The sequence below is a fragment of the Loxodonta africana genome, chromosome 1 (assembly GCF_030014295.1).
Source record: "Loxodonta africana isolate mLoxAfr1 chromosome 1, mLoxAfr1.hap2, whole genome shotgun sequence".
Taxonomy (NCBI): Eukaryota; Metazoa; Chordata; class Mammalia; order Proboscidea; family Elephantidae; genus Loxodonta; species Loxodonta africana.
This window is the reverse complement of record NC_087342.1, coordinates 175899208-175911370: the sequence shown is the minus strand read 5'-3', so window position 1 is coordinate 175911370 and position 12163 is coordinate 175899208. Positions and strand designations below refer to the sequence as shown.

The window sequence follows — 12163 nt, the reverse complement described above, 5'->3', positions numbered from 1 at the left end:
AGATGAGATAATAATAATATTAGCTGAGCTTGTGTAGGGCAAGCAAGATTGCACAATTATTCACTCATAGATTCAAACAATCCTGACTCAATGCCTACCTACTATGCCCGCAGTTGGGCAAGGTGTTGTTAGCAGTGGGAGGAATAAAAAGATTGGGGAAAAGGATCTTCCTTTAAGAGACTTATGCTTAACAAGTAGGATGTGATATGTACATTTATTTAAAATGTCTCTTAAATAAAATATAATTTTAGTAAAGAAAAAAGTAAGATAATATCAAATTGGGAAAATCAAGGCAGAAAAGCCTCAAAGAGAAGAGAGTTAAATTAGGCCTTAAGCCTGGGGCTCTTGACCTGGGGTCCATGGATTGTATTCAGGAGGGTCTGTGAACTTAGATAAAGAGTTCTGGTGGTGCAGTGGTTAAGTCCTCAGCTGCCAACCAAAAGATCGGGGTTCGAACCCACCAGCTACTTCATGGGAGAAAGACCTGGCAGTCTGCCTTGGAAACCCTATGTGACAGTTCTTCTCTGTTCTACAGGCTCACTGTGAGTTGAAATCAACTCGACAACAGGTTATGAACTTGGGTGGGAAAAATATTACTTACTTTCACTCACTCTTAACTGAAATTTAACACTTCCTTCCATGATGAAAGTAGCAGTAGCTATGTTGTCAACCAATAGAAATTATGAATATTTTCATATCACATTACAGTTATAAGTATCCTGAAATACCATTTATGCCCAACACTGCTTCAAATTATAGTAGTTATTAGACTTTTCCTGGATCTTATTTACATATTGAAAGAAGCAGATTTGTTACTATATCACAATTTTGTTATACTTTGATAACTATATATCAGTGTAATTTCTTCTTTTCAGTCCTTTGTGTTTTAATTTCAATCCTTTCAAAAACATTATCCTGAAATTGTAATGGCGCAAAAAAGTAAAGAGCCCTTATCTTAAAAAACGGTTAAGTCTCCTATGAGCAGTTATGGGAGAGAAGAGCTCCGAGAAGGGACTGGCCTGCCCAGAGCCTCAGAGGCAGGACAGGTTCCAGTGCCAGGACTCTGCAGCATCTGACAGGTTGATATGGAAATACAGCTCAAGGAAGGTTGAGTCCAGGGCTAACAAAATTTCACAGATAAATTTATAGTTGATGGGAGGCTGTGAAAGGTGTCTCCATTGAGGAGAAGGACAGGCTCTAAGTTGTGTTTAGGAAGGATGCTTTGCAGTGCTGTGAGAATCAGATTGGAAGGGAAGAAACTAGAGTCTGACAGACTCCTTTCTGCAAGAAATGATGCAGAACAGACTGAGTGTAACAGTGAGAATGGAGAGAAGGTGATGAGCTCCAGTGTGACTGTGGAACTAGAATAGCAAGTTAGGGCCATGGGAGATGAGGAAAGGAATTTAAAGGTTTCAAGCCTGGGTGCACAAGGAGAACGATGATAATAGCCCACACTTATCGAGTGCTTATTATGTGCCAGATGTGGTTTTAAGCCTTTGTAAGTAATATATTATTTAATCCTCATAACAGAAGCATGAGATTGGTACCATAATCCCTATTGTGCAGATAATAAAATGAAGCCTAGAAAAGAACCAACCAAAAAACCAAACCCAGTGCCTTCGAGTCAATTCCGACTCATAGTGACCCTATAGGACAGGGTAGAATCGCCCCGTAGAGTTTCCAGGGAGCGCCTGGCAGATTCGAACTGCCGACCCTTTGGTTCGCAGCCGTAGCACTTAACCACTACACCACCAGGGTTTCCCTAGAAAAGAAAGGTTAGGGAAATTGCCCAAGGTCCCCATAGGGGACAGGGAGCGAGTATTGAAAGAAATAGAAAAGAGGAGTTGGTTTGGAAAAGGAATATTATGAGTGCAGTTATAGATATTTCTGCATTGTTCTCAAATAATTGTCTTCAGTTATTTAAAAGGGCTAAAGATTCAGATAAGCACAGTTCTGGCTTATTTCATTGTCCAGATTTTTATTTTTTTTTGGTAAGTGAGCACTGAGGTCATTTATAAGTTGGCTTCATCTGCCTGTGAAGCACAAAGGGAAATCAGGCTGTAAGAGTTTGGTGTATTGATGGGTGCCTGAAACAGAGAGAAGTGATTGTCATTTCCAAAAGAGAAACAAAATATATATTAAATCATTTCCATTTAATGATTTGTTTTTTCTTTTGTCATGTATTGTTTTTCAGGACCAGTCCTGCAGCTGTTTTAGAAGACATGTGGTGTATATAAAGTTTGTAATAATTGGGGGAAATTTTGGTAAGTGTTGCTGCATTTATTTCTGATACCTTTTGTTGTAAAATGCTGCTCATGAAAGGAAGCCATTGCCTTGTTCTGTGTATCTTTTAAATCTGCACTAATCTGAAGCAAAAGGGAATTTTATAATTAAATGTGATATTGGTATTCTAACGTTATGACTTTTTTCTGGTTATTGCTGATTATTAAGTAACATGAGATTTTCTAAGATGTAATAAGTCTAGATTTAGGAAAGCATCTAGATGCAGGGTAAGAATACTCTTGACAGTCTAATTTATGTTCTAAGCCAACCGTTTATTAAGTGTAATAAGCTTGGTGATCAAAAGGATAAGATAGAAAAAAAGTTTCCAAAACAGAAATCCTTTGGGTCTGTATTTTGAAACAAGAGAGCAGCAAGCAGTTAGCTGCCTGGGGAATAGAAAATTAAAGGGAGTTAAGACTCCAGCATGCCTGAGAGCCAGCCCACAGTTGAGTATGACAGGGGCTTGTGAGACCAAGAACCACCCAGAAGATCTTGCTAGCAGTGGTGGAGAAGACAGCCTTTGAGGTCAATGAGTCCTGGGTTTAAATCCAAGTTCTGCACTTAACACGTTGTTCCTTAACCTCTCTGAGCCTCAATTTCCTCATCTGTAAAATGTGAGTCTTGCAATGATGAGCCTACTTCATAGGACTGTTGTGAGAAAAGAATGAGCTAGATGATGCTGGAACATAGTAAGTGCTGGATAATGCAGTTATTCTTATTAACAAAACAGCCTTGTTGGGAGACTAGGCATTTGTCCTTGAGGTCACGCCACCAAAAGATGTGTGTATCTTCCAGCAGGAGGGCTTCCAGGGATGAGTTGGAGATGTCACAGGTGACACACCCATCCGCCAGCATTTACTCCATAACTCACTGTGGAAACCCCCGAGACATTTGCCTTATTCTCCTCCACTGGTGGTCCATTCTTAGACAAGCTTGGCTAATTTAACTTCCCTTCTGCCACTTTTGCCACCAAGTGAGGACACACTGCTGAGTTTTGTCCCATTTTGGAGTTAACAATAATTTGTAAAGCGTTCAGCATGTCCTCTGGTTGATCATTTAGACTGAGCGGTGGGTGGGGTAGATAGTACCCTGAGTTTGGGCCTCAGTTACAAAATTTAAGCTTTTGCTTCTAAATCTTTCTTTTGATTTTTTTTTTTCTATGCTTATTATGTAGCCTTCACAGAGATTCAATTATTGGGCTGAAATTTTTGAGCCTTACTAAAAAATGTGGCTAAAAGGCCTATATCTGTGGTTGAGGGAAACCAAGTATGTCAGTGAAGATGGACTGATATTTAAAGTTGTGTATCTGTAAGTAACTAAGCTCCAGTTTCATGGAATCAAAAAAGATGAACATGGCCTTAGAGACAGCCCAGTCTCCCACTAGCCAAACAAAATATCTCTTCTACAGAATCTCTGATAGAGGGAAATTCAAATTCTCTCAGATATGATGAGCTTTTTACTGCGCAAGGCAGCTTGCGCCAATGTAAAAAAAAAAAAGAAAAAAATTATGGAGCACAGGGAAATTTTGGTGAGTGAGAAACTGTTATGTATCTTGATTTTGGTAGTATTTATGCAGTTGTATGCTTTTGTGAAAACTCGGAAGTATACATTAGAAAGGGTGAATTTCTCTTTTATTTAAATCGTAATTTTCAAAATAAAAAAAAAAAGAACAATTTGACAATCAACTGGACAATTAGCTCAGCTTGTCAAAAAGGAAAAAAGCGGGAAGGAAGGAAGGATGGAGAAAGGGAGGGAGAGAAAGGAAAGAAAGAATGAAAAGGAAAGAAAAGCAACCTGTTCCTGATGTTGAGCTTCAATATGTACTCTGTGGAGCAGGGACTTGGTCTTGTTCCTTCTTATGGCCTCAGTGCCTGGACCATGCTTGGCACATAGAAAGCAAGTGATAAATATTTATTGAATGACTCATTGCTCTTAACCACTGGCATTGAGTCGATTCCAACGCATAGTGACCCTATCGGACAGAGTAGAACTACCCCATAGGATTTCCAAGGCTGTAATCTTTACAGAAGCAGGCCACCACATCTTTCTCCTGCAGAGAGGCTGATGGATTCAAACTGCTGACCTTTCGGTTAGCATCTGAATGCTTTAACCACTGCACCATCAGGGCTCCTTCTGTTGCTCTTAGTCACCTTCTGATTGACTGTCTAACACACCACATATTTAAGACAACTTTCCTCAATCATTTTCTCTTCTCTGAGCTAAACTTGTCATCTCACATTTTTTGACTATGTCCTCTGTTGTTATTTTCACATCCCTCCCCACCCAAGGACTCTCATTGGGGGTAGGGGGTAGACTACAGTGGGCCCATTAATGATGTCAGTAGACACAGGACCCTAATCCTCTTCCTTTGCAGTCAGTACTAAGTGCCTGGTAATGGATCACGAAGGATTTTTTAAGAGCAGTCTTCTAAGAATGGAACTCCTAAAAGTAAGGAGGGTGGCAGTCTGAGCGATCAGATGGCAGCACATTCATCCTCTTAAATGTCCTCACTGAAGTGAAGCCAAGCCCTGACACCCTTCGTTTGAGACTGCAGTAATGCTGTTTATAAATCCCTGGGAGCAGTTGTGTGTTACAGATCGTAATTATTCATTATGAGACATAGGAAGTTTGAAATTCTTAAAACTTGTCAGTGCCTTAAAAAACCTAGGGTTTTTTTGTTTGTTTGTTTTTAGCCATACCAGGGAAGATACATAAATATATGGAGAGCAGTATTCTCAACCTGAGTCAGTTTTGCCATAATCGGAGTGGGAGTGTCACTGGCATCTAGTGGCTAGAGGCCAAGGATGGTGCTAAATATCCTACAAGACACAGGCCAGCATCCCCCACCCCAAGTAAAGAATGATCCAGTCCAAAATGTCCATAGTGCTGAGGCTTAGAAACCCTGACATAGAGGTAACAACAACAGAAAAACATCTTAATGTTTAAATTACTCATTATTTTAGAACTGAAAAACATAAAGAAGTTTGTTCAGAGGATCATAGGGTGTAAGGGACTCCTAGGAGGCCATCTCTTCCATTAGCCCTGACTCCAAGCAAAAAATGACCTAAATGACTTCAGACAGACAGATGGGTGTCTGAAGGCTGATACTTGAAGGGCTGTCCACGAAAGATAAAAGCGAGATTCACACAACCTGATCCCAGCATTCACACAAAAGAGGTTGTCTCGTATTTTACATTTCAACCTTAGTTTCTTCAGATGTGTTTGTCTTTAGATGACCTCTGAGATGAAATGGTATTTCAATCTGGGCTAGTCTTTCCTTTTGAATCAAGAGTAGCGATTCTGGTGTGATGAAAATGTGCTTAGGGAAGAGAGAGATCTCATTACAGAGATTGAGTCTTTTGGTACATGGGGCTGTTTATTTGCATCAGTTTGCTAGTGACACCACAGTCTGGCTTAGGTGTGAGTCATTGAGAACTTTTGTAGCCCAATATGGCTACATTCGCTGAAGCAGGGTGATTAAAGCAACATATGTCAAGTTGTGATATAGGACAGTCCACTTGAAAAGACTTTACTTAATTACAGGGCTTACTTTGGGAGAGTAACTGTGCTTTGTGTGAGCTATACTTTGGGATACACTAATCCAGCTTCTAGGCCAGTAGTATCTTTCCAGAAATGGTGTGGTGTGTGTTTTTTGGACATAAATATTTTCTTACTGAAAGGTTTGGTATAATATTCTTTTGACTTTACTACCCTTCATTTTTCTTTTTCTGATGATTTTCCTCTGGTGAAATGCTATGAAAATGTGTTCTGGAAAGCTGCAGACAATAAGGATAAAAGATCTCATTTCAGATGGCCCACCCCAGAGACTTAGGGACTTTATTTTATCAGTCTACTGTTTTTAAAATGAATGGATTTTGGAGGAGTATACCAACACTGAATAGTAAGCAGAGTCAACTGAGACTATAAAAATACTGTTTTGGTACAGTAGCCATCCAAGATACAACTGGTTTCTATCTCCCAGAAGCAGCAGTGAAAGGAGAACCATGAATTGGAAAAGGAAGTAGACTACAGGTCTAAGTGTCTCCATGACCTGCTGTATTACCTCCTTTGCCATGACCAGAAGAACTGGATGGTGCCTGGCTACCATTACTGAATGTTTTGATCAGGAGCACAATAGAGGGATCCTGATCAAAAGGAGGAAAAATGTGGAACAGAGTTTCATATTCTAATGAAAACCAGACTTACTGGACCCACTGAGACTGGAGGAACCCCCAAATCTATTACCCTGAGATAATAGTTGAACCTTGAACTGAAACTATCCCCTGGAAAAAAGAAAAAAAATCCCCTGAAGTCATCTTTAAACTAAACAGTTTAGCTCAATAAGCAAAGAATGTTTGTCTTGGACTTTAAGCCCTTTTTCCTGAATTACCTATATGAGATCAAATTCACAAAAGTAACTCTAAACATAGGCAAAAAGTTCAGTGAGCAGTGAGTCTAAGCTAATGGTGGTGAAACAGTAGGGGTAGAGGTGGTGAGGATGGTGACAGGTTATGAAGATTGTAACCAGTGTTATTGAGCTATACATGTAGAAATTGTTGAATGGGTGTAGGTTTTGATATGTATATTTTCATCAAAAATAAAATTTAAAAAAAAAAACCACTGTGATGGCACTAAATATGTTTATATAACTGTCCGTGGGAAGACTATACATTTGTGGCTACTCATGTCCCAGCACCCCCTCTCCAACCCACAGATAACTCACATGGGCCATTTTCAGGGTCCTTTCTTGATGGCTCACGACCTGTAGTGGAAACCCTGATGGGGGAGTGGTTAAGTGCTACGGCTGCTAACCAAAGGGTCAGCAGTTCGAATCAGCCATGTGCTCCTTGGAAACACTATGGGGCAGTTCTGCTCTGTCCTATAGGGTCGCTATGAGTCGTAATCGACTCAACAGCCCTGGGTTTGGTTTGGTTTTTTTTTGGTTCACTTCCATGTTAATTCCTTGAGGCCTTGGCCTAAAAGGAGAGGTCAGAACTCGTTGCCAAGGCCTTAGTCTTCATTTAAAATGAATGATAGAGGGGAAGTTCATAAGCTCTACAAAGGTATTTTATTGCAACTTTCTTTTAGATGGTAAAGTCCCATTAAATTTTCAAGAATATTACATAAGAAGCATTTAGGTGTCTATGTATAATGTATTCTGTACTTGTATGTGCAGAAATGACAGAACACAAAAGCAGCTACTTTTGTGGAAATTGATTAAAACAAAAACGTTTAATGTTTGCATATCATGAATTGAAGATTTCTCTTTAAAGGTTTGACTTTCTGTTTTTGAAGAGTATTTAATGACCTGGAAAAAAATGCTCATGATATGTTATTAAGTAATAAAGGAAGTTGCAGTTGCTTGTTCAGTATGAGCCCAATTTTGTTTTTAAAATTTGCATGCATATGCACATAGAAAAAATAATCTTGAAGGACATGCACCGAAAATTTGCGTCATTTACCTCTGAGGTATTTTTTCTTTTTTTTATGATTTAATAGTGCATTTCAATGAATATATATATCACTTTTCCAATCAGAAGCGATAAATGTTATTTTAAAAAATATGTCATCTTTTCTCTCAAAAGATGAGTTAGGAGTATATTAAAACATTTATCTTATTTTTAAGGAGCCCTGGTGGTACAGTGGTTTGGTCAGTGGCTGCTAACGAAAATGTCGGCAGTTCGAACCTATCAGCCGCTCCTTAGAAGCCACATGGGGCAGTTCTACTCTGTCCTACCTCGAAAATAGGAATAATTTTTAAAAAATGAATAAGTAAGAAAATTAAGAGTAATTGCATTCAAAACACTTTCATGTTATTGTGAATTTGAGTTTTTAAATCTCTCGTTTCTGATATAGCATTTGAAGAACAATAATACAAAACTTTCTCTCATAATTCCGGATGTCCTTCGGAAGTTCAGCTTCCTTACTCTGGTAAAAAGTCAGTTGCCATCTAGTTGATTCTGACTCATGGTGATCCATGTGTGTCAGAGTAGAACTGTGCTCTATCTGGTTTTCAATGGCTGTTTTTTTTACGGTAAATAGCCTGGCCTTTCTTCCAGGCTGCCTCTGGGTGGACTTGAATCACTGACCTTTTGGTTAGCACTGAGAACATTAAGCATTTGCACCACCCAGGAACCCTGTCTTACTCTGATGGCTGCTGTGTATTCTAGCACTTGACTGGAGAGACAGTGCTGTATAATGGAGCCGTGGACTGGAATGGAGGTAGTTGGATCCAGTCCATAGCCCTGCATCTTAACTGGCAGGCTGCCTGTGCAAATGAATATTATGATACCATTCGTATAGCTAATTTAAGTTTATAAAGAGCTGCTGCACACTTGATCCTTCCAACCCAACCCTTAGATGGAACAGATATTATCCGCAGATAAAATCTGAGGCTCAGAGAATTTAGGTGATTGGTCTAAAGCAGTGGGAAACCTACTCCGTGCCTCCTTCCCCCAGGAGGTGTTTGCAAATATGTGAGGTGTTTTTGTCCTCATCTCAAAGACTAAGAGGCACTTTTGGCATGTGGTGAGGTAGGGAGTGGGGTAGGGATGGTGAGTGTTCTGCAGGGCACCAGCCAGTCCTAACCAGAGGAGTTGTCCCTGGCTCAGTGTCAGTAACACCTGAACTAAGATGTATTGGGCTGAGATTGTACAGCTAGTATGCAGTAGAGCCAGAGCCAGGACTTAGACTTACGCTATTTGAATCCGAGTCCTTTACCAAAAACCAGTTGCCACTGAGTCAACTCTAACTCATGAGACCCCCGTGTGTGTCATAGTAGAACTGTGCTCCATAAAGTTTTCAGTGGCTGATTTTTCACCAGGCCTTTCTTCCTAGGCACCTCTGGGTAGATTAGAACTCCCAATCTTTTGGGTAGCAGCCAACCACATTAACAGTTCACACAACCCAAGGACTGGAAGCTTTTTTTTTTTTTTTTTTAACCACTTCCTCCATGTTAAAGGTATCACAGAGTTAGTTCCCACTTCACTGGGAGCTCTCGCTGCATAAAAATTGAATTCAAAGTAGCTGTTCTGCAGGTTGTGTCATTGCTGCTCTGTGGGGACAGCTCCTGTAAAACATCAGCGGCCCTGCTGACCAGCACCCTGTGCCTGTCATGCCTCTAGTCGTGCCCAGTGCAGGGAGAGAAAGTGCTGTCTTTTGAAAAGACTGCAGCCTGATAGGCTGCTCCACACAGTCTATGATCCAGTCTTACTGACTTAAAAACCTTCCAGATAGGGAATTAGGTGTCAATTTCTGGAGTTTTTATTGTGATATCTTAGGCTTCATACCTGCCTGGTGGACTCATACAGCCTGCTGTTGGAGCTTTGTTGAAAGCTTGGTTTTGTCAGCCTTCAAAGAGCATTCATGAAATTTATTCAAGTGGTAAAAATAAAACCATAGTTAATGAAAAGTCACACAGTGAAGCTGACCTAAATATGAATATTGAGGCAATTATAAAAAAAGGAAGTAGTGATTTTTTTTTTTTTTCTTTTTTCTTCTTTCAGTTTCTTCCTCAGTTTTTTTATTTTGAGGAATTTCAAGCCTGTCGGTTGGGAGAATGATAAAAACAAATACCTTTTTCATACCCTTTTCCTAGATTCACCAATTGTTCTAAATTTGCCACATTTGCTTTATTTCTCCTTTGCAACTATGTGTGCATGTGTGTGTGTGTCTAATATACATTATATAATTTTTTTTGCTAAGACATTTGAAAGTAAGTTTCAAGCGTCTTTATACCTTACCGCTAAATACTTCACCATGTACCTCCTAAGAAAAAGGACTTTCTTCTACATAACCACAATACTATTACCAGACCTAAGAAATTTATCAATAATTTCATAATATTTTCTAATATCCACTCATTTTTCACATTTCCCCAATTGTCCCAAATGATCCTTTATAGGTTCCTTCTCTCAGCTTTTCAATCCCAATCTAATCAAGTTTACTTGATGCATTTGGTTGCTAACTTTTCCTTTATCGTATAGAACAATACATATACATTTTTTTTTTAATGATTTTTCAAAGAATCTAGGCTGGTTGTGCTGTAGAATACATAGTGGGCTTGTGTGCTTCTTCATAGTGTTGTTTAACTTGCTCCTCTATTTCTGAAAATTAGAAGTTAGATCTAGGGACTTCATAGGTGATGTTGTGTGCTTGATGCTACATCACATCGGAGGCAGATGATGTCAAGTTGTCCCATCATCAGCAGTTTGATCTCTTTGGTAAGGTGGTAATGGTAACTCAGACCTCACCATGGTTAAGGTGCACTTCTCCTTTGTTATTAGTAAGCCATCTGTGGCCGGTAATTGGGTCCCCACCTACCTTTCAGCCAATGGTTTTTGTATCCATGTATAATCCTTGCCTGCATCAGTTATTACATTGGGATATTGCCTGATATCCTTTACACTCACTTTCTCTTTCTGAATTCCCTATAGAGTGTGAGCTAGGCCCTCAGTTGTTTATAATGATTTTTTTTAGCCATTTCCTTGGTAGTCAGCTGGATTTTTCTGTGATTATAAATTACATGATTATAGATTTTTCTCTCTTGCCTTTGGGGTAAAAAGGAGTAACTGTAGCAGAGCATTTACAGCACGCCAGGCACACACAGGTTCCTTACGTGTAGAACTTCTTTCATTTTCCTCCCACATAGCACCTCAGACTAGCGAAGCGACGTGTCTTGCCCAAAGTCACCCAGCCCTTATGGTGAAGCTGAGACCAAGTGAAATCTCTGGGCTTTGACCCAAGGTTTTTCAGCTCTTCCATGTTCTCTCCAATCCCCTCTTCTGATTCTGCCTTCCACCCAGCAGTTCTCATCTAATGCAAATGCCTGCATGACCGGGTAGGTCCATTAACAAGGGAAGTCAGCCAGGAGGGGACTGTGCCACTGGAGAAACGTAAGTCACCCACATCTGAAAGGGGCAGGTGCCGCTGAACCTCAGACAGTTGCAGGCCCAGCACAGCCAAAAATCTGGATCTGGATATTAGCTACCTCAACTTTTTGATATTGGCAACTAATTTATGTATTCTGAAACTCACCAGCCAAGTCACCCATTTTTTGGCACCAGCACTGCTGCCGGCTAAGTTAGTCAGGGCTTTGTTTAGAAATGGCATTCATCTTTGTGTGTGTGTTTTTTTTTAAAAAAACATCCTCTCTTAAACAGAAATTAGTATGCTTGAGATGTGATACTGCTTCGATTTAAGGGATGTTTTGATTTTTGAAGGGGGGTAGGTTTCATGGAAGTGTAATTAACTGACATACAGACTCTTTCATTTCTTGATTGGTAAGTTACCAGTACAATAGTAAGATAGTTCATCTGTAGGTTTGAAAGAAAGCAAACACATTTCCCTTTGAAAATCACTGGTAGGATTTTTTTCTTTTTCAAATGGTTCTCCGACTCCTTGAAAGAGGAATGAAATCTGTCTGTTTTGCCCATCTCGCACTCGTCGTTCTTTGTGTATATTTAACTGTGTTAACGAGTCATAGAAGAATCTGTAAACTTGTTCGCTCAACAGGAACTGAAGCGGAACTGATACAGCTAAATAGCAACACTTCTCAAGATGGTCTTCCCTTGTTTTAGTGCTGGCTGAGGATAAAAACCTATTAGGTTAATTCTGATGGTTTTTAGCAAAATTATTCTTTTGTGGATTGGGATAAGGGATAATGATGCAGGTAAAGACCTTCTTTAGTCTTAGTTCATTGTGTAAGAATTTAGTCCTGTCCTCCCATTTTACAGATGATTGACCTGAGGCACAGAGAGGTTGAGTGGTGCCCAGGTCAGACATAATTAACTTGAGTCTTCTGTGATTGCTCCTCACGCTCCCTGAAGCTAAAGTTTTAAAACAAGTAGTGTCTTGGTTATCTAGTGCTGCTATAACAGAA

General features: G+C 39.8%; 1 protein-coding gene across 8 annotated transcripts in view; it reads left to right on the top strand.

The window, feature by feature from the left end:
* Positions 1-12163, top strand: part of FYN (FYN proto-oncogene, Src family tyrosine kinase) — a 237988-nt gene that overhangs the window by 102684 nt on the left and 123141 nt on the right. For 6 of the 8 annotated variants that reach the window (XM_010598705.3, XM_064289947.1, XM_023542304.2 and 3 more), the window contains one exon: positions 2195-2264. The gene's annotated coding sequence lies outside the window, so the exon portion shown is untranslated. Of the gene's footprint in view, positions 1-2194; positions 2265-9255; positions 11178-12163 lie in introns of those variants that run through there. The other 2 variants (XM_023542360.2, XM_023542329.2) reach the window with 2 other exon arrangements.